Here is a 19,405-nt window from a genome sequence, read left to right on the forward strand (position 1 = left end):
ACAGGTGTGAGCCTGCACTCTGATTAGTGTCTTTTTTTTTTTGGCATTACTGGGGTTTGAACTTACGGCCTTGTGCATACTAGGCAGGTTTCATGCCTCCAACCTGCACCACGAATAGTATTGATAAAATTACCAGATATTCCCTGTTCAGACCGAAGCTACCCAATGTCTATGCAGTGAGGCACAAGTATCAAGGTCAAATTGTGGCTGACTCAAGCACATCTTCTAGAAATGGCTGTCAAGCAAGTGTCAAGCAAGTCATGCCCCAAATCTCTAGCTGTCTATTGATCTGAAAGCTATTAGAATGATTGGGCTGGGTGCGGTGACTCATACCTGTGAACTCGACTACTCGGGAGGCAGAGGTAGAAGGATCACAACACAGAAGGATCCAGGCGAAAGCCAATGAGACCCTAACTCAAAAACAAGCCAGGTATGATGAGACTATCCCCATAATCTCAACTAGTTGGCAAGCACAAGCAGGAGGATGTCCACTTGAGGCTGGCTCTGGGCAAAAGTGCAAGACCCTATCTGAAAGATAAACTAAAAGCGAGTGGTAGGGAGCTTGCCTAGCAAGTCTGAGGCCCTAAGTTCAAACACCAGTCCTGCCAAAAAATTATTAGAATGACTAGGTAAATACCCTGTGCTGTAATTCATATATATCTGCATAAATGTGTGCTATGTAATAATTATGGAAGGTTTCTAGCAACTTTAAAAGATGCATCGATTTCTGCATGACTTGCTGTACTGTGCTGTGATCTGCTTTGACTCCTGCCATGGCACCAGGTGCCTGACCTGGCAGGACCCGGACTTCCAGCCGGAGAAGATTTATGGGGCTGTCTTCACCTTCCTGGGCAAACTTCATGCCAGTGCGGCTGAGTCAGATTTGCAACAGGGCCACCACTGGTGCTGGAATTATGAGGAGGAGGAGATGTTTGAGGCCTTGAGGTGAAGGTGACTGTGAGCTCAGTGGTGGTCAGGAGTTTAGGAATTAGGGACAGAGCAAAATTTCCCCTGCTGGGTTGGGGTGGGGGCTGGGAGGGTGGATTCACCTAGCAAAGGTGGTGAGAAGGAGGGGCACAGAGGACACACAGGGCAGCAAGAGTCTTTCTGTGGTGGTGGTGGATAAGAAGAGCAGTGCTGGGAAGGCCTAGGACACCAGCTCAGGCTTGGGTTTGGGGTCATGGGTGACACATTAGAAGTGCTGGAAAGACGGTTGGGCCCCTGTAAGGGTTGCTGCCATGGCCTGGATATGGTTTGAGTGTGTGCCCCCCAAAGCGCCTGTGCCCAAAGGTTGGAACCCAATGGTGACGTTGAGGTGGTGGGATCTTTAAGAAGGGGTGGGCCTGTGGGAGATCATTAGGTTATGGGGTCTCCACCATCTGCAATGGATCCATACAGGTCTGTCTGAGTGAATTGGGTCCTGCAAGAATAAACTGGTTCGGTTGAGAACGGCTCAGTAGTTGTAAAGAATGAGCAAGGCCCCTCCTGCCTCTGGTTTCCTGTCTTTCCACGGGGCCTCTCTCGCACGCACTCCCACCATCCATCCTCCAGAGCCGACAAATGCCAGCACCATGACCTTGAAGCTCCAGAACTGTGAGCGAAATAATCCCTTTCAAATAAAGTGCCCAGCTCCAGGCATTCCGTGACAGCCACACTGAGTGGCTCAGGTGTCCCATGACAGCCACACCAAGCTGGGCTGGAGGCAATCGATGGGAAGAGCCACGATGCAATGAGACTTGGGGACAGGGTCAAGAGGAGGAGGAGTGGTCTCCAGAATGCCTCAGAACAGGAATCTAGGTTGAGAGAAAGTGGGGGACAAAAGAGGCCTGACAAGGGGCCCGCTGGTGCCATGAGCAACAGTGGAGGAGCGGTGGCAGGCAGAGTGCACGTGGCTCTGCAGTCACGGCTGTGATTCCACCACCTGGAGGCGAAGGCTGAAACTGAGAAAAACAAAACAAAGGGGTGGGCTCTATGAGGGGCCACGCTTTGGCCACACAAGAACATAACAAGTCTGCAGGACAAGTGTGGAAAGCCTTCCCACGTGCACATTAGGTAAAGGAAGGTCCTTCATCAGGTCCTGCCACGTGGACCCGTGAGCACCCTGCAGACCCTCTCGGTCCTCCCAACACAGGAGCTCTGTTTCCACCTGGGGTTACTCTCTAGCTCTGGGGTCCTGACTCAGTGTGATAGGTGACAGCTCCTGTCTCCTGGGGAGGCACGCATGACATGCACTCCTGGTGAGCAGGACGCAGGTGCCCCTGCCTCTCCCTCAGCTGGGGTCTCCTTTGGTCTCGCTCCCCGCGGAGTGGCTCCAAGCCGTCCTCGCAAAGGTTTTGCTGGGTTCCTATTCGTTTCCCCACTGGGTGGAATGGGAGTGGGAAGGAGAGGAGTCGAACCCATGTTTCAAAGCACTGAAGGGCCTGTGACCCCTGTCCTCGGGGCCTGCCTCCTCTCTTTGGTTTCTTCCTTTTCAACCAGCTGCTATTGAAGTCCTGCCTGGTGTCTGGTAAATGCTGATCCAGGCCTGTCCGTGTAGGACGGCCCTTGGCACCTTCATCACATCTCAGGCTGACCTCTGCCGCTGTAGCCACAATGAAGCCTCATCTTCCTTCCTTCTTTTCCCTCCTGTCTTCCAGGTTGTCACCAGGCACTCCACATTAGTCTTGGTGAAGCGTGACCCGAAGCTCCCTGAGTGTGTGTGGCGGGGGGGTCAGGTAAAAACAATAGCGGGGGTGGTAAGATGTTCCATTGAAACTGAGAAAAGAAATCTCAAATACAGTTAGGAACACAGCACAGTGGGCACCCCATACCTGACAAATTTCCTTGTTTCAATCCATATGTGTGTTAAAAAATGAGCCTAATCTTGTATTTTTCTAGTCTGAGTTCAGTCATTCATTCTGTTTATTCAGCTAAAACTTGGTCCCTGTACAAAACTACATAAAACCTTGGTGTACCACACAGAGAATCATAGAGGGGGTAAGTATCAAGAGAGAGTATCTCTCAAAAAATATGGCCATCTCACAGAAACAGCACAGCAAAAATTTCCCTCAGCATTGTTTTGAATGCATCCATGTGCTAATTAGAGAGCCATAATTTAACCTGAGGAAAAAAAGAAAGACAGCTAAATGAGTAAATCTGTGAAGTCAGTCTATTTCAGCCCAGGCTGCTGGTGCCCAGCACCCAGGGCGCTTGCCACCTGCACGGGCCCAGACATGAGGACTCACCCTCCACTTGGTGAGCAGAGGCAGGTGCCATCACCACCGGGAGTCACACGGGAAAGGATTCCCAGCTGCCTCAGGCTGTGACTGTCCTCCAGCTTCGGCTGGCTCTAGTTGACCTCAGAGCTGTGCTCAGAGCACACAGCCATCAGCCCTGGATGAGAAGAAAGCGCAGTCAGATGCAAGCACTGGTCCTCGCGGTGACAAAGAACCTGCTTTAGCCTGCTGATCTCAGAAGGGAAGGAAAGCAGACATAGAGAGCACCTGTACCCAGAACAAGCCGGCTTTCACTGTTGAAATTCATGCTTCTCCCTGAAGAACCCAGATTCCTTGCTGGAGTGCTAATGAGAACTGATAGAAAATTCCATTCAGGTCGGCTCAGTTTTTGTGCACAAATTATTCTTCTTCACTGAGGCCAAGCTACGTTTTAAAATGTGGTCTTTGGTCCTGAGTGCTGAGCAGTGCCTTAAAGCCTGGGGCTGGGGGAAGAACCCAGAATATGTGGTCTTCTCTCAGAGACGGATTTTATGACTAATTCAAATATCCAGGCCAGAAGATCCTTTGAAGATGGCTGCACATGAGTTCCTTTGAAGTAACTAATATAGGAGTCAGAATCCACTGGGACCGAGCAAAGCACCAGGCAGGAGTTCTGCCAGGATTCCCATCATAGCAGACGGGCAACCTGCTTTTCCAGTGATCTGTGGGAAGCTGAGGAAGAAACGGACCAGAATTTACAAGTTACAGCCAGCCAGTTTGCTTCCAGTCGCCTTGTGTTTGCTTCCTTCGTCCAGGCACGGCCTCTTCCAGAAGGGCAGTCACTGGGGACACTCATGGCACCTACCTACCGCACCCACCCCTTCCCTTTCACAGAGGGCTGGAGCCGCTCACAGCCTTGCCAGGTGGCACCAGTGTTCTCAGATTGCTCATTTTAAAAACAAGGAAAACAGACTCTGGTGTCTTTTACGACTGTAAAACCCTTTCATCTTTTAAAAACAAGGAAAGTGATAGGAAGTTAGTCTTCTTCCCCAAGGCCGTGCAGCTCAGAAGAGGAAAACTGGAATCCAAACCACTCTTCCCGGCTCCTGAGGGTGGGCTGATTTCACAGCAGTTGAAAAGCCATGGGCTGTGCCTTCAAATAAGCTTGGAGCTGGAAGTCCAGTCTCTGAGCCCAGGAAGCAGAGGTGCTCTGGCCAGCAGGCTGGGCTTCTGCGCCTGCCTTCCCTTATCTCCTTATTGTGGGGTCTTGGCGGGACCCTCGCTACCCTAACCTGACAGGATTGGGATGGCAGGGAAGAGCCACTCTCTCCACATTCGGCAACCGATGGCCGAAACTGACCTCATGAAATCCAGTCAGCTATGACCCCACACGGTTCCTGTGCCATTTTTGACTGTGGAAATGAGTATGATTTGCCTGCTCCCTATTTATTGGTGGGGAAGTGTGATTTCTGCCTTTTTCAATCTTGTTATCCCACTACTCTGGAGAAGTTATTTGCTGTTGCAAAGTTATTTGCAATAGTAAAGTTATTTGTTTTATATGATTGTGCACATAAAACAGTATTTAAGGCCACAAAAGTGGAATCTGACTTAAAAAAATGACAAAGTGTTGCTGTAAGTTCAAGTATCTCTCAAAGCTTGGTTATCAGCCTGTGACACTTTTGGTGTAGGTCGTACTGGTAGAACACTCAGTATGGGGCTAGTAGAAGGAAATTAGGTCACTGGGGGATAGTGGGGTGTCACGCTCTTCCTGTCTCTTTCTTTCCCTTCTGGTTCCTACGAGATGGTCTATTTCCTCTGTCTTGTGCTCCCACCATGACATGCGGTGCTCCACAGGCCCAAAGGCAATGCTGAAACCTCCAAAAGTGAGCCAAAATAAACCTTTCTTCCTTTGAAGTTGTCTGCCTCAGGTATTTTGTCACATTGCTAGAAAGCTGATGAGTGCAAGTGGCATGAAGTCAAATGGGAACGTGGGGGACTCAACCTCAACAGGTGTCCTGGAGCTAAAGGAGTTCATGCAGATGAAGATTTAGGAAAGGGTCTGCCGCACAGTGTGCACTCTTGTCGGGATCGGCAGTCTGATGTGCAGTCAACCTCACTAACTTAGTTCCTTCTGATTCCACACGTCCACTGAGGGTCACCTCTGAGTTCCCGCTTTGCTTTGTCTTCATCTGGTATGAGGACCGCCAAAGTCAGTGACCAGAGGAAGAACAAGAGAATGTGGAAGGGTCTCCCCAGGGTGATTCATGTTCTGCACAGATGCTGCCACAGGGGGACGCCCCTGACAAGAGGCAGGGAGGCCAATCTTCCAAGAGCCACAGAGAGCAGGCATCAGTGGGTACCACCAATTGCTAACACAGCCTTTAATATTAGCTATGAGTCCAGGAAACCATTACGGACCTAAAGGGAGGAGGAGGACTTAAGTAGTGTCTTTGCTTTTCAATCTGAAGGAAAACCAAGATGCCGTTTTATTTCTTTCAGTCCTATTTTGGCCTCCAACTAAGTTCTTGTGGGTAGCGGCTATACAGAAGCTTAAGGTAGATTGAGAGCAATAGAAAGAAATGCAAGGTGGATGTCGCCTTGTGTCGCTGAACCTGTGGTGGTGTTTATATGGCTGTGTTGGAAAGTCCCACCACTGCGCATATTATTTATTGATCAAAGTTGCTGTCCTTTCTTTTGCACCAGATGGGACACAATGGCTCCATTATGCCTGGCATTCACAGTCTCCTGGCAGTGGGCTCCTGGCAGTGGCTTGTGTGCTGACATTTGATTTTACACTGATGAAAACATGAATGAGAGAGCTCCCAGCTTGTCACTGTATTTACAGAGCCTGTCCCAGAGTGAGTTTCACCTGCTGTAAAGTGTGTGGTCGAGCTTGTGGAAGACAGGGTGTGTTTGGTTATAATTGCCCTAATCAGCACAATCAACCCCTTATGTTACTCTGGTCTGGATAATGTGTCACAGAAAATCCAATTACTTTCCTTCCGTAAACCAAATTTACTTTGGAAAAAATGCACTGTTGTCCAGAACTAAGGCAAAATTTGAGAAAGGGGAAGCAATGAGAAGGCTTTCCTGGGCGTGCAAGGTTGTGGGGAGGAGTGGACATGACAGGCAGGAGTGTAAGGGTGGGGCCAGCAGAGGGGCAGCCACAAGGCCAACACAAAGCCATCTCGGAAGGGCTCTTCTGGGCAGCTGGAGGGTGCAGACTGGATCTCAGCCTTGAGGCTCATGTTGTCCCTGTGCGAATAGTCCAATCCACACAAAGACACCTCCAACAGTGCGTGTCTTCTTCCTTCCTTTTGCTACCATCTTGTTTGGACTGTTGCCCAACTAGTAATACATAAGACTAGTTGGTATTAGATCAATATGGCTGAGGGGAGGGAGAGAAGAAGGGGTGGGTGGATGGGTAGATGGATGGATGGATGGGTGGATGGAGGGAGAGAGGGAGAAAAGAAGAGAGGGGTGGGTAAATGGAGGGGGTGAAGGGAGGGAGAGAGGAGAGAGAGAAGGATGGAGGGATGTGAAGTGGCTAGCTATAACCTAGTGCTCTGGCTTAAGAGAGACAGGATAACAGGGAGATGAGAGGAGGCCCTGGAGAGCTCCACGGCCGGGCTGCCTCGGTGTCTGATGTGAACATGTGAGTAAAGCCAGGGCTGTGGTGAGGATTAAAGGAGTTAACACTAACGAGGCAGGAATGCTGGGAACAGCGTCTACTGTGCGTCTAGGATTGTCACTGTTCTTGTTATCAACCAAGTAGCCAAACTCCCACTCTTGTGTGCGCTCCCATTCAGAGTGCAGATCACATGGGCTCTGGACAGAGCCTTCAAAAGCCAGCAATGGAGCCAAAATTTTTCATAGCTTCAAAAATACTTCCTCACCTTTGACCTTGGCGCGTCAAGGCTGACAGGAAGCCTTGTGGAGTGCTGTGGTCTTGGCGGAGGGTGAATGAAGTCTTTAAGAAACACTCCAGCTGCTTTTCCCTCTGGGGGCGACTTTGGCTCACATGTGCACACATCCCGAGTCTCTGGGTGGCGTGGCCAGCATCTTCTCACGTGGCTTTCTCCGCGCTCTGTCACTCATTCACCCAGGAAAAAGTCACGAGACACCTAGGTACGTAAGTGTGCAATTCTAGCCCTGTTGCCTCCTTATTCCAGGGAATGAGTAGGTCGTTCCTCTAAATGTCTGTCTTTCTGTTCAGCATGGTGTGATCTCATGCTCGCCAGGCAGTTGGTTGTGGGTTTAGCAGCACAGCCATGGAAGTTTCCAGAACGGGGCTACAGGTAGCAGTGCGCGATTTCAACCTGGCTCTCTTTATTTTTTCAGTGCTGGGGATCGAACCCAGGGCCTTGTGCATGCTAGGCAAGCACTCAACCACTGAGCTCCATCCCCAGCCTGCAACGTGACTCTTTACTCTCCTCTTCCCTTAGACCCAACCCCAGTTGTTTTCCTCAATTCTAGATCTGGTGAACTCTCCTGACAAGGGTATAGAAGCTTCTGGAAGAGAAACTGGGCACCCACTGAAACCCGAGGGATCAGCCTAGCTGTAGTCAGGATGGGTGGTTGTGGGGTAGAGATGGGGTGGAGGGGTGGCAGCAAGGAGAGGGTGGACAGGAGAGGCTCCTGGAGCACACAGCGTCTCTGCTGGGATCTCTGAGGTCAATGACACTGTGTGGACTTGGGGTGAGCCCATCTGAAGCACAGGGATGGGCTACCACCACTGAAGCTTTTCCTGACTTTGTGGCACTTCAAAATGAGAACGAATCACGAAATTGCAAGCAATAGTCGGCGCTGTAAACAAGAAACACAGCGTGCGTGTTGCAGTGTCTTCACTGCCAGCCCCCAGTCCGCTGCCCTTGTTCTGTTCCCTCCCTACCTGGCCTGACTGGCGTCTGCTCACACCTTGTCACCTCACACCACGTATGCGTGCCCACCGGCACTGTGGAGGTCCCTATTCTGAACCTGTCATTTGACCCTGCTGGGGCCCCGCATTTGGGAGTTCTCACTCCTGTGGAAGGCCAGACCCTCGCGCCGTGTGCCCTTCCCCCTCGGGCAGGACTTTCCACATCCTCACCTCATCCTCGTGTTCCCTCTGCCTTGGGTCCTCCTGACTCAATGCAAAAGTGCTGTGATTCTTCCCCTCTTGGACAATGAGCACAAACTCCTCTTGATCCCAAGAGAACCTTCACCCCTCACACACCTGTCTCCTGTTTGCAGCTGGGTGACTCTGTGAGGTGGGTGTTTGGCCATGCCCCCCACCCCCCCACACTCAATCTGAGTGGTTTTTATTCTGCGGGTGTTTCGTGCCTATGTTCCAGGCGAGGAGGGATTAGCCCCAGACAAGCATCCAGAAGAGTCACTGAGAGAGGCCGTGGAGATGGCAGGACGTCCTGTGATCTCCTGCCCTGGCTCTTGTGGTTGGTTTGAAAATTGCAGGCGTGTAGTTCCTTTTCCCCTCGTGGGCTCGCACAACCGGGCTGGGTTTACAAGTGCGGGCTGTGGTTGTCGGATGTGATGAAGCCAGAACTCACCCAGGGATGACATCCACAGCCTTGGTTCTTTACACCCCATCCACGTGGTCACCTCAGAGGCTAATACGTGGCAATGGATGGCTACAGGAGAACAGAAATCTGCAGTCAATAGCATCTAAGGAGGAGCAGAGGAGCCTCTGTGGCTGGGCTGAATGCCCACTTCCGGTTTCCATCTACTTCCTTTTGAGCCATTGAAAGCATATACTAATTTCCAACTCTGGGCAACTGATGTCACTCTCAGTTTCAGCCTCGGGCCCCTCCTGCACCCTGGCTGGATGAAGGTGGGCTGGTGAGCAGAGAGGTCCGAGGTTTCGAGCTACACAAGTGTTGAGTAAATGGGCCTCCTGGTGCCTCCCCAGTGCCCCAGGAGCCCCGTCTGCAGAGGAGAAAGGTCCCAGGGCCCCAGCCATGGCTGGGAGACCCCCCCCAGTCATATGCTTCCACCTGGCTGTGCACCCTGTTGCTTCTGAAAGCTATAGGTACTTAGCGTCCTTGTGACTGTGTTAGAAAATAGGAATCCTGCTTATCCTAAAAAAGCGTACAAGAAGTGAAGACACCAACTATACACTGGGAGAAAATGTGCTGGGCACATTTGACCTCAGAGATGGTAAGTGTCACCTCCCTGTGCTCATGGTGGTTCCTCCTATCCATTCAGGTTCAGCTTCATCGGAAAGGAAAGGCCCCAAACCCAAGTGCCTGGCCTCACAAGACTCCCTAAAGCTGATGATGTCGGGCATTTAGGCGGCATCAAACGAAAGACCTCACGATCTTTCTTCTAAGAGTGGGAGTTCAAGCAGTTAGTCATCATGAAATAACCGAAGGGAGACAGTGGCCACTCACCTACAAGACAGGCGTGCGACAGAGAGGCTGGGGACGCTACAGAAACAGTGCTTTCACCACCGCCTGCGGAGAGACAGGTGGCGTGACTCCTAGGGAGGGAACGTGGAACTGTCTGAACCCACAGCCCCACTCCTATTGATCTGACGGATAGACACATCAAAGCACGTGCAAAATGACAAATGCACAGTGCCGTTCATAGTTTGCAACAGCAAAATATTAAGAATGACCCATCTGGATTATTCATCTGGATGCTTGAAGCAAATGTAGCTATCACAAGAGAAAAGGAAGCAGGGCACACTGGTGGTTCAGTCCTATAATCCTAGCTACTTGGGAGGCTGAGATCAGGAGCATCATGGTTCAAGGCCAGTCTGGATAAATAGTTTAAGAGACCCCATCTCCAAAGTAACCATAGCAAGATAGACTGTAAGTGTGATGCCTGCATGGCAAGCGTGAAGCCCTGAGTTCAAATTCCAGTCCCACCAAAAAAGAAAGAATGGGAAAGATCTCTACATACAGAGAGAGAAAGATTTTCAGAATATGACATTAAGGGAAAAGTAAACACAGAACTGTGTGTGAAGAGAGGGATACAAAAGCATGTTATCATCTGCCTGCATCTACGTGAAGAAACAGAAGTGTAAACACAGACCACGTACAAATGGTTAATTACAAGGGCAGTGAGCGGATTGCTCAGATGAGCTCAGTGGAAATGAGACTTTTTTTTTTTGGTGGGACTAGCATTTGAACTCAGGGTTTCCCACTTGCAAAGCAGGCACTCCACCGCTTGAACCACACCTCCAGTCCATTTTGCTATCTCCCAAGTAGCTAGGATTACAGGTGTGAGCCACTGATGCTGGCTGAGATTTCTTATTATATAAATCTTTTTTTTTTTTTTTTTTTTGCAGTACTGGGGTTTGAACTCACAGACTCATGCTTGCTAGGAGGCACTCAACTGCTGGAACCACTCCATTAGTCCTTTTTTAGTGATGGGTATTTTCAAGATAGAATTTCCCGAAAGTGTTTTCCTAAGGTTGACTTCAAACCACGATCCTCCTGATCCCTGCCTCCTGAGTAGCTAGGATTATAGGCGTGAGCCTCCGGCACCTGGCTGAATAAATGTTTTGATTTCATCTTGCTATTTGAGCAGTGTGAAGCATTGCCTAGCTAAACAGAAAGCTAGAGATGAAGTCACAGCTGTGATTGGTCACGCTTCTCTCCTCTCCGTGAAGCATCCTGGAAGCCCAGCGCCAGTGCCAGCGCCTCCCGAAGCTGCCAATCATGGTAACCACAGCCCCAGCCTCCATAGCTCAGTGTCTGCACAATTACTACCGTGTCTATTTCACAGGAGGCAGCTGGCGTAATGGTTGGTAATTAACCTGCCTGTCTCCCCTAAATGATATTCTGCCGAGGGGAGGTTCTGGGGTTACTCATCACAGCCTTGGCCCTGAGTCAATTGATTCAACATGTATTTGTTGAGTGAATGAATGAACAAATGAATGAATAACTTAGGGGATCCCTGAGAGTCTCACCTCTCTATTAGGGGATTCAGGGACTGTGTTAGTGACTGGAATTTTCCCCAGGAGAAGGTGGAGCACCCAAGGACATACAGGAGCAAGTGCCAATCTTTGGATTTACCATAATGTCCCCCCTTCCCCTCTGGCCTTCTTCAGGCTAGTGTAGGTCTCATCCTAGTCCCGGGGGAATGGCAACCCTGACGTCCAATGTAAGGACAGTGACCTCCTGCATTGAGCAATAGCTCTGCACAAGGCCAAGTCTGAGAAGGAGTCCGTCAACTTAGAGTGACGATGAAGGTAAGTTGTGGGGACTCTCGGCTTGATCGGTGTTTGATAAGCTTGCTTGATCTCTCGGTCCCAGAGACGGTCACCCAGGCAGCCTTGTGCTCAGGCTGCACCTCTCGGAGAGGCCCCAGGCAGACCTGGCCGGGCGGAGAGAAGTGGCAGGCTGTGGGGTTCATCGGAGGCTGCAGACACTAAGATTTATGATCGTCCAGTGCCACTTAACATTCCAACAGTGCTGCTTCTCCTGAGACCTCAAAGCAGGGGACAAATGGCCAGCAGGCATCGGGGCCCCTGTCAGCTCTTTGTCTCCTTGGCCCCTAAGGCCTGGGGATGCAGCCCTACAAAACCAGGGCTTTTCCTGTCCTTTTTGAAGGACATGTTGGCAGTGTCCCCTTTTACTCTCAATGACTCGGAATTCTGATAGTCTGAGATAGGGTCTGGAAGGGACCCCTTCACCCATGGGGCCATCATTGCCCCTACAGCTCTGCAATGGAGCCCCAGGTTCAGAGGGTCCTGAGGCTTGGCTCTTTTTTGACCATCATTTTCCATATAAAGCTCACCTGTCAGCTGAGTCCATTTCTTCTTGTCTCTGAGGTACTTTGAACGTTACACTAGCAGGACAAATGCAACCCGGTTCTCGTCCTCACAAGTCGGCTGTCTGCTCTGATGAGGTCCACAGTGTTCGCATACAGCCCCCCTCCCGGCCCCAGTGAGGGAGATGGAGGGAGAGAATACAGCAAGAGAATTACCGACTAATGTTTGATGGCTCTAGGTTGATGATTGGGGTTTCTGTTGGTATCGATGGATTATTGCATGCACTAACAAATTTAGTTTTCCAAGCAACTCTCTAAGGTAGGGTCCACTGTGCTCACATTTTATAGGAATACCGAAACACAGGAAGGTTAAGTTGCTTGGTCCAAAGCCACACAGCTAACGGGTGGCAGGTGCCACACTCCTCCTCCTCCACTTGATAGGCTAACTCCCTGCAGAAACTTGTGATCATCTGTAGTATTTTCATTACACTTTTCAAAGGGAAAAAGACTTCCGAGCACCTGCCAGAGTTTTGCTCCAAAGTTGCAAAAAACTTGTTAAAAATTCCGTGTTTTTTTGAACCACGAACACAGAAGTTCAAGGAGCTCATCCTTGGAACTTTGGCGGTTGGAAATGCAAGTGCTGTGGAGCCCTGTGTAGTTCCTTCTGGTCCTCCCAGCCCTTGTGTCTGCAGAAGCAGAAGGACCAGTTCCACCACCTTCCCTCCCGCCCCGCACCCCGGGCAGTGCCCACGAGTGGAGCCCAGTGAGGCCACTGCCCATGGACACTGGGAGCTGGCCCGAATGCTCTCCCAGCCCCGCCCGCTGCTGACCCAGAATTTGTCCTAACAACATGCCTGCGTCAGGATGCGTCTTAATTTCTGAGGTCTGTTCTAAGTCGTGAGCTTTGTGATTCACGCTCTCCCTGAAACCCTGATGAAACAGGCTGGCGTGTTTAGCTGAACGCCATAATTGGGGGTGGGAGGTTTCCCTGGGACTGCGGACGCCCAGCCCAGAGCCCGGCCACAGGCGCTCAGCTTTCTCCTTTGGTTAATTCTTAACGTGAGTTTGGATCGTGCATTTGTTCTTGATCACTGTTTAAAGGGGAAGCTTAATTCTTTACTTAGCAATAAAACTTGTGGGGCAGAAGAGATAAAACTGAGAGCTTAGCACCTGGCTGGAGGGTTAGCACCATCATGGGGTCCCTGTGCGCAACTGGCTGCACGCCAGTGTGAACTGTAGCGGGGGGACCTGGGCACCTGCATTTTGCAAGGCTCCTGAGGGTGGATACACAGTCCGCTTTGGGGCTGCCGGGTCAGCATAGCGCTTAGTCAGCTGGCAATATGGTGGTCGACCGTCTGGGAGGGAAGGGAGGCAAAGGTTGGTCAATACAGCAGGAGTAGGAGGCCAGGGAGGGCAGAGGGAGCCCAGGATTCCTCAGTCAGCAGGAAGAACTCTTAGGTCCGTCCACTCCTTGTTCTCCACTCAGATCCTCCAGACTCTTTAGTACCAGCATGGTGAACTAAGGACAAAGCAGCAAGCCCATTTCTTGGACCCAGGTTGGCTGCTGCCCACTGACCCTCCTGGCCCTGCTTCCCTTTTCCCCCCATCCCAGCATCCTCAATAGGAGGGAGGAAGAGAGAAAAGGAAGGAGGAAGCAAGACAGTCAGCATTATCTTCGTGCCCCAAGATCTTGACCCATCAATGGGGCTCAGATTACATGTCCAGAATGAACTCTGGCTTGTTTGTGGCTCGTATCTGTCGTGTTTTGGACCAGTTCTGTGCTTCCTGAGTTTGGACAGAGGGGTGCACGGGTCCTTCCTGAAGTCCTGTTACTACAAGGGCTAAAATCACCGACTGAGCCCAGATGGATCCATCTGATACGCCAAATAGCAAACCTGAGTCTCTTACGTAATTTGCTCCTGAAATAACAAGCTAACCTCCAGTTTCTCCTGTCATACAGGCTAAGCAGCCTCCCCTGGAATCCAGAGTCACAGCAGGACTGTGGACTATGTCAAAGCACCTCCAGGAGAGTGAGCTGGTAAGCGAGGGCGCACTTGTCCTCCGGTGGCACCAGAGTAGCTGCTCACCCACCTGGGTGGAGGGAGTCTCACCGTCATGGCCACTGGGAAACAGGACAGCAGGGATGGATGGCTTTTAGCCACAGGCTATTCAAGCAAAACACAGTGCATTTGTGATTTGAACAAAAGACAGAAAGCTGAGGTGGTTGTGGCAGTTTGGAGCCCCTCGATTCCAGAGCAAAGGATGAAAATTCATCAGTCGTGAAGCAAACGCTTTCCGTTGTCCGCTGGTTAGAGGTTGGCTCTGGTCACACCGGCCCTGCCCTAGGACAGCAGTGTCCTCCCTTCACGCAGCCCCTGCGCTCATTCATCCAGGCCAGAGGAGGCCCAGGGTCTTCTGGGGTGTCGCGCGTTTCTAGTAGAAAAGGGGCTAAGATCAGCTTTGCAGGTCACTAAATGGCAGTCCATTGAAGTGCAGTGAAATACGCAATTTTACAGGTCTATGTGGGGATGCGACAACTGGGAGTAAGAGTCCACGTTGAAAGGAGAAATGCAAAGCCCAAGAGACTGGAAGGCCGAGCAAGTAGAAAACCACAACACAGGCCCAGTTATGCAGCCATTTTCTTTTTTAAAAAGCCATTAAATTGTCAGCTTCTTTTCATACAAAGGTTTTTTTGTTGTTTTTTTGTGGTACTGGGGCTTGAACTCAGGGCCTACTACCTTAAGCCACTCACCAGCCCTTTTTGTGATGTTTTCATTTTAAGACAGGGTCTCCCGAACTTTTTCCCCGGGCTGCTTCAAACAGAGATCCTCCCAATCTCTGCCTCTTGAGTAGATGGGATTACAGGTGGGAGGCACCAGTTTCTTCAAAGTTCTTGAGACTGACTTTTTTTGTGTGTGGGGCGGGGGCTGAGGTTTGACCTTAGGGCTTTACACCTGAAAAACAGGCGCTCTACTGCTTTAGCCACACCTCCAGTCCATTTTGCTCTGGTTATTGTGGAAATGGGGTCTCATGTACTCTTTGCCGTGGCTGGCCTCAAACTGCAATCCTCCCTATCTCCGTCTCCTAAGTAGCCAGGATTACAGGCATGAGCCACGGCACGGGACTTATTTTTAAAATAAGTACCAAGTGTGCCGATGCTCTCTGGCACCTCGCCTTCTCTCCTTGTGGAAGAGTTTTCAGCGATCCCCTGCCCCTAAAATGCCTCCAGGATTAAAAATGTAAGTCTTCTCCATCTTCATAAGACACATAAGAAAACGCTCCAGCTCTGTGATTCTTAATCTTCCTGGTTGGAAAACTCTGGAAAGTTACAGGCCCTTTCCCAGCACACACAAATGAAAATGTGCATTGGACTGAGTTTCAGGAGGTTCACCGACGCCTTGGAGCCTGCGTGGAGCCCTGTGCCCCCCTCCCTCTGAGCGGGGCCCTGGCCTCGTGGTTCACAGCTCTCACCTGGGCGTTCCTCTCCCTCCACAGGGAAGCAGCTTGGGCACCATTTATGACTTATGAGGAGGGCGTGTTTCATAACCAGCCACGCCTCGCTGCCAGTGTTTTCAAGCAATGAAACAAGCTAAATGAAGGCGTGTTCTTTTCACTGCCCTGAAAGCGACTCTCTCCTTCACAGGGAGGGACCCTCTCCCCGTTTCATCCAGGTGACCCGCACGCCCATGGGGGACCTGTTGGATGGCCTCTGCTCCTTGGCTGAGGGAGTGCAAAGGGACATGTCAGCTCAACACACGGTACTGGCACTCCAGTCTGTAGCCTGGGATGTGTTCTTGCACAGGGGTCCCCACGTTTAGCTGAGAGGCCAGTGGGTCAGGGGACCTTGAGCAGGAAATCCCTGGGACTCTGGCCCCCAGTGGACCCTCAGCCTCAGTGCCAGGCCAGGGCCGGCGGCTGGGGGCCACAGGGCCTCATGGCTGGGGAAGCAGTTCTCTTCCCAGCTCACGTCAGTGTGGCTCATGGACCCCACCTGGGAGCACAGGCTCCACGTTTTATTCTTTGGGTCCCTAGAGCCCAGCGATGCTCAGAGCTTCAGATAAACCGAATTTTAGCAGCAAGGACCTAAGTCACGGCCAGGGCTGACTTACTGCTGAGTGCTGCGAGCTCAGTTTGTTCGTGGGGCACAGGAGGAAGGAAGCAAGAGAGTTGGGGGTCCACTGTGGACGAGAGCCCGCCCTCGAGCACAGGTGTGGGCTGTTCCCCATCTGATGAGATGAACAGCCTCACCTGAGACAGGTGGTCATGTGCTCGCCTTGCACACAACTCCTCCTGTCCCAGTGTGCACACGCACACCACCAACTCGGAGTTTAGGAGTTACGCAACGGTCACTGCGTCTTCTCTCTCTCTCTCTCTCTCTCTCTCTCCTTCTGCCCTCCCCCTTCTCAGCAAGGACGCTGGTCAGTACACAAACACACAACAGGAAGTAACGCCTTGTTATCTCTGTACTGCAACACTGTACAATTAAAAAAAACCTTTTCACGTTTTTTTCACAATGTTTAAAGCATCCAAATTGGTAAGCAGACACAAGCTGCCACTGTCCGAATACATTCTTCATTTTGTTTAGAAACGCACAGCTGGCCCATCAATAATGCAACCAACCAGAGGAGGTCAAAGCTCCCAGGTCCCCACCAAGCTCCTCCCTGCCCTGTGCTGAGTCCCAGAGGCCACCCTTTCGGGAGGCCCCAGGCCCCAGGCCGTCCAAACCTGTTTCCTGCTCCCCCACCCCAACTCCCAGTGTTCTGCCTGTGTCACTGCTGCCCAGCTGTGGCGGTGTGGCAGGCCCTAACCTAAAAGACTCAGCTCTTGAAGATTTGAAATCTGCACAGCAAGCGCCGGGCGGTGCACTGGCCTGGGCCCTCAGGGACGCGGAGCAGGAAGTGTGCCAGGCACAGAGGCTGTGGGGGAGGGAGGGGTGGCAGTGAAGCAACATTTTCCTTTTCTAAAAGAAGTTTCTAAAGTTCGTTCGAAAATCACAGTTTTTCATTTAAAAACCCCAGAGCACCAGTCTTATAAATCCAGTCATTAAAATGTCCTATACCACCAGGGGCTGCTTAGTAAGACCACGGGTGGCAGTCCTGCCACCTTTGTATCCCCACTACACTGAACCAGTTTGACAAAGGAGGTCGGGGCCAGCTGGCTCTGGGTCACAGGTAGAGTTGATCCTGGTCTAGAACAAGTGCGGAGCTGCCACCAGGCCAGGTAGACAGAGCAGAGGGGAAGCGACCATACCTCTGGGTACCACTCTGGAATTCTTGCGTCCATCAGAATCCCAGGAAGTGACATTTTGTTATTATTTGTCAGCGAAATGGATGAGGAACGGGAAGCCCACGACTGACGGCCTGCCCGGCCGGTGTGGCCCGAGTTCTTATCTGCCGTCCCCGGGTCCAGCAGCAGTGCCAGAGCGTCGGAGACTCTTGTGAACTCCTTGTGGAGCTGGGCGCGTGTTCCCTGGAAGAGGAGGGGCTCCTTTCTGGGGGCTCAGCGACTTTGCCTCCCCAAGTCAAAGGCATCTTCCCCAGCACGGGCCCAACGCGGCCAGGTCCAGTGCCAGGCTGGCCTAGAATCAGGGACAGGGATAGTCTGGGTAAGGCTGCAGGCTTGGGCTGCCTGCAGGAGCACCCAGGGCTGCAAATGTGGAGCCCGAGAAGGAGCTGGGGCCACCTGCTCAGGAGACAGCAGGGAGCGAGGAACAACTGCACCGCCCAGGCTTTGCATCTAAATCTTTTATTAAAAGAAAAAGAAAAGAAAGAAGCCAGAAATTGGGGGGTTAAACAAAATTTCACAGAGCATGGTGAACCAGCAGACCCTTGGGATACACTCGCAAGCTTTCGTCCTGAGCCCAGCCCCCATGGGACAGATGAGGACCCTGAGGGCATATGCAGGCCTACCTTGGGAAGCTGTCCTGAGTCTTGGTAGTTGTCCTCCAGTCTTTCTAGAATGCTGAGTGACAAGTGCACTCAGAAAGTCTTGCTCCCGGGTGGTGGGGGCAGGTGCCAACATGGTCATGGCTTCCCACCTGCCTCACAGGCCACCTTTGTACCAGAGCTGGCTACACTGGAGGGGGACCTGCATCCCCCAGGTTCCCCTGTCCCCTCAATCCCCAGCCTCTCTTATCTATGGTGAGTCACCAGACGGGCGCCTGCACCCCGGATTCTTTCCTCCCAGTGCAGAGAGGACATGGAGTCTTCTGTCACCGCCACTCAGCTGCCTCTGATAAGGAGGTCAGTGGAGAGCGTCCAGAAATGCCTGGAATTTACTTTTGCATGTGACCTGCAAGAAGTTCTCTCTCCCAAACACCGGGAAGGGGCCAGCTCGTGTGGCTCCCCAGGGTGGGAAGGCCGCTAGTGGGGGAGATCCAAACTGGGACTCCATCCCAGCCGGGCCTCAACTCTTTGCACGTCTGCAATGAGAGGCCTGGACATTTCCCCTCTGCTTCTACAGCCTGCAATTTCTGGAATCTGGCTGCTGGTTTCAAAACCCAGGCCTGGGGCCTGCCCTGTGACCTTGGGCTGGTTCTCTCACTTTTCTGGCCTAACTTCTTATCGGTGAGACACGCCTGTTAAGGTTCTTTGAGATAAGCGAACATTCCTGAGCCAGGCACCTCACTGAGCACCGAGCAGGCCTCAGACAAAGACCACCCACCAAACACCCACAATCTAACCTGCCAGTGGACACACAGAATCTGAGATTTCTCAATGCCCAGGAAATCCTAAACCTGCCTGGAGACTTTGGAAATCCACAGTGGGAGCCCTCGAGTGGAGGGTGGGAAGTGCATGAATGGTGTCCCCTCCACCAGTCGTTTCCCCACCGTGGCTGGAGATGTCAGAGCTGCCTGTGAGGACGGATTGAACTACACGGCCTGGCCTGTCCCCAGGAAAGGGCTCGTGTGCACGTGTGCACTGAATTCTGCCCTCAACCAGGGCATTTTGTGGACTTTGCACTTGTCTGGCTTTGCACGGTTTCTTTTTTTTCCCCCAAGTCAGAGCCTTGGGATGCAGCTGCTTCCAGGCTGCCTGGGAGAAGGCTGGGCCGCTCTGCCGATGGCTCCCGCTCGGCTGGCTCCTTCTCTTGGATATGGGGTTTAACCAAGTGTGAGACCAGGGGAAGTGAGGAAGATTTTCTGCTCTGATCCGAGGGCTTTTTAGGTTCAGAGATCCCATCCAGTCTGAGCCCTGTCCACGGGGACAGGAAGGAAGACTGTGCAGTGACCACCAGGACGGTGACACCCGTGGTAACCGAGAGCCGGCTGCTGTAAACAGCAGCTTGATCCTCAGAGCCCTTGTTGAGGTTCGGGTCCCTTTGACTCTGCGCTGTGCAGAAGGAGGACAGGAACCCTGACTAGGCCACAGCTTCAACGTCTCTGCTCCAGGGAGCCCTGCTGCCCTCTCTGCACTAGGGTCCCCAGATGCATGTTTTGATTGTGAGACAGAACTCGGTGTCCTCCTCTCTTCTTCTTCGTGGCTCTCAGCTTTTAC

At 51.8% G+C, this 19,405-nt stretch overlaps 1 long non-coding RNA gene across 1 annotated transcript; it reads right to left on the reverse strand.

Moving 5' to 3' along the window:
- Positions 1–16,359: 16,359 nt before the first annotated feature.
- On the reverse strand, positions 16,360–18,452 carry LOC141420650 (uncharacterized). The gene is made up of 2 exons (XR_012445161.1): positions 17,819–18,452; positions 16,360–17,487 (listed from the first exon to the last, which is right to left on the reverse strand). It is a non-coding gene; the product is annotated as an uncharacterized lncRNA (long non-coding RNA).
- Between the last annotated feature and the right edge of the window lie 953 nt (positions 18,453–19,405).

This window comes from Castor canadensis, chromosome 1 (genome assembly GCF_047511655.1).
Source record: "Castor canadensis chromosome 1, mCasCan1.hap1v2, whole genome shotgun sequence".
In the NCBI taxonomy this organism is placed as follows: Eukaryota; Metazoa; Chordata; class Mammalia; order Rodentia; family Castoridae; genus Castor; species Castor canadensis.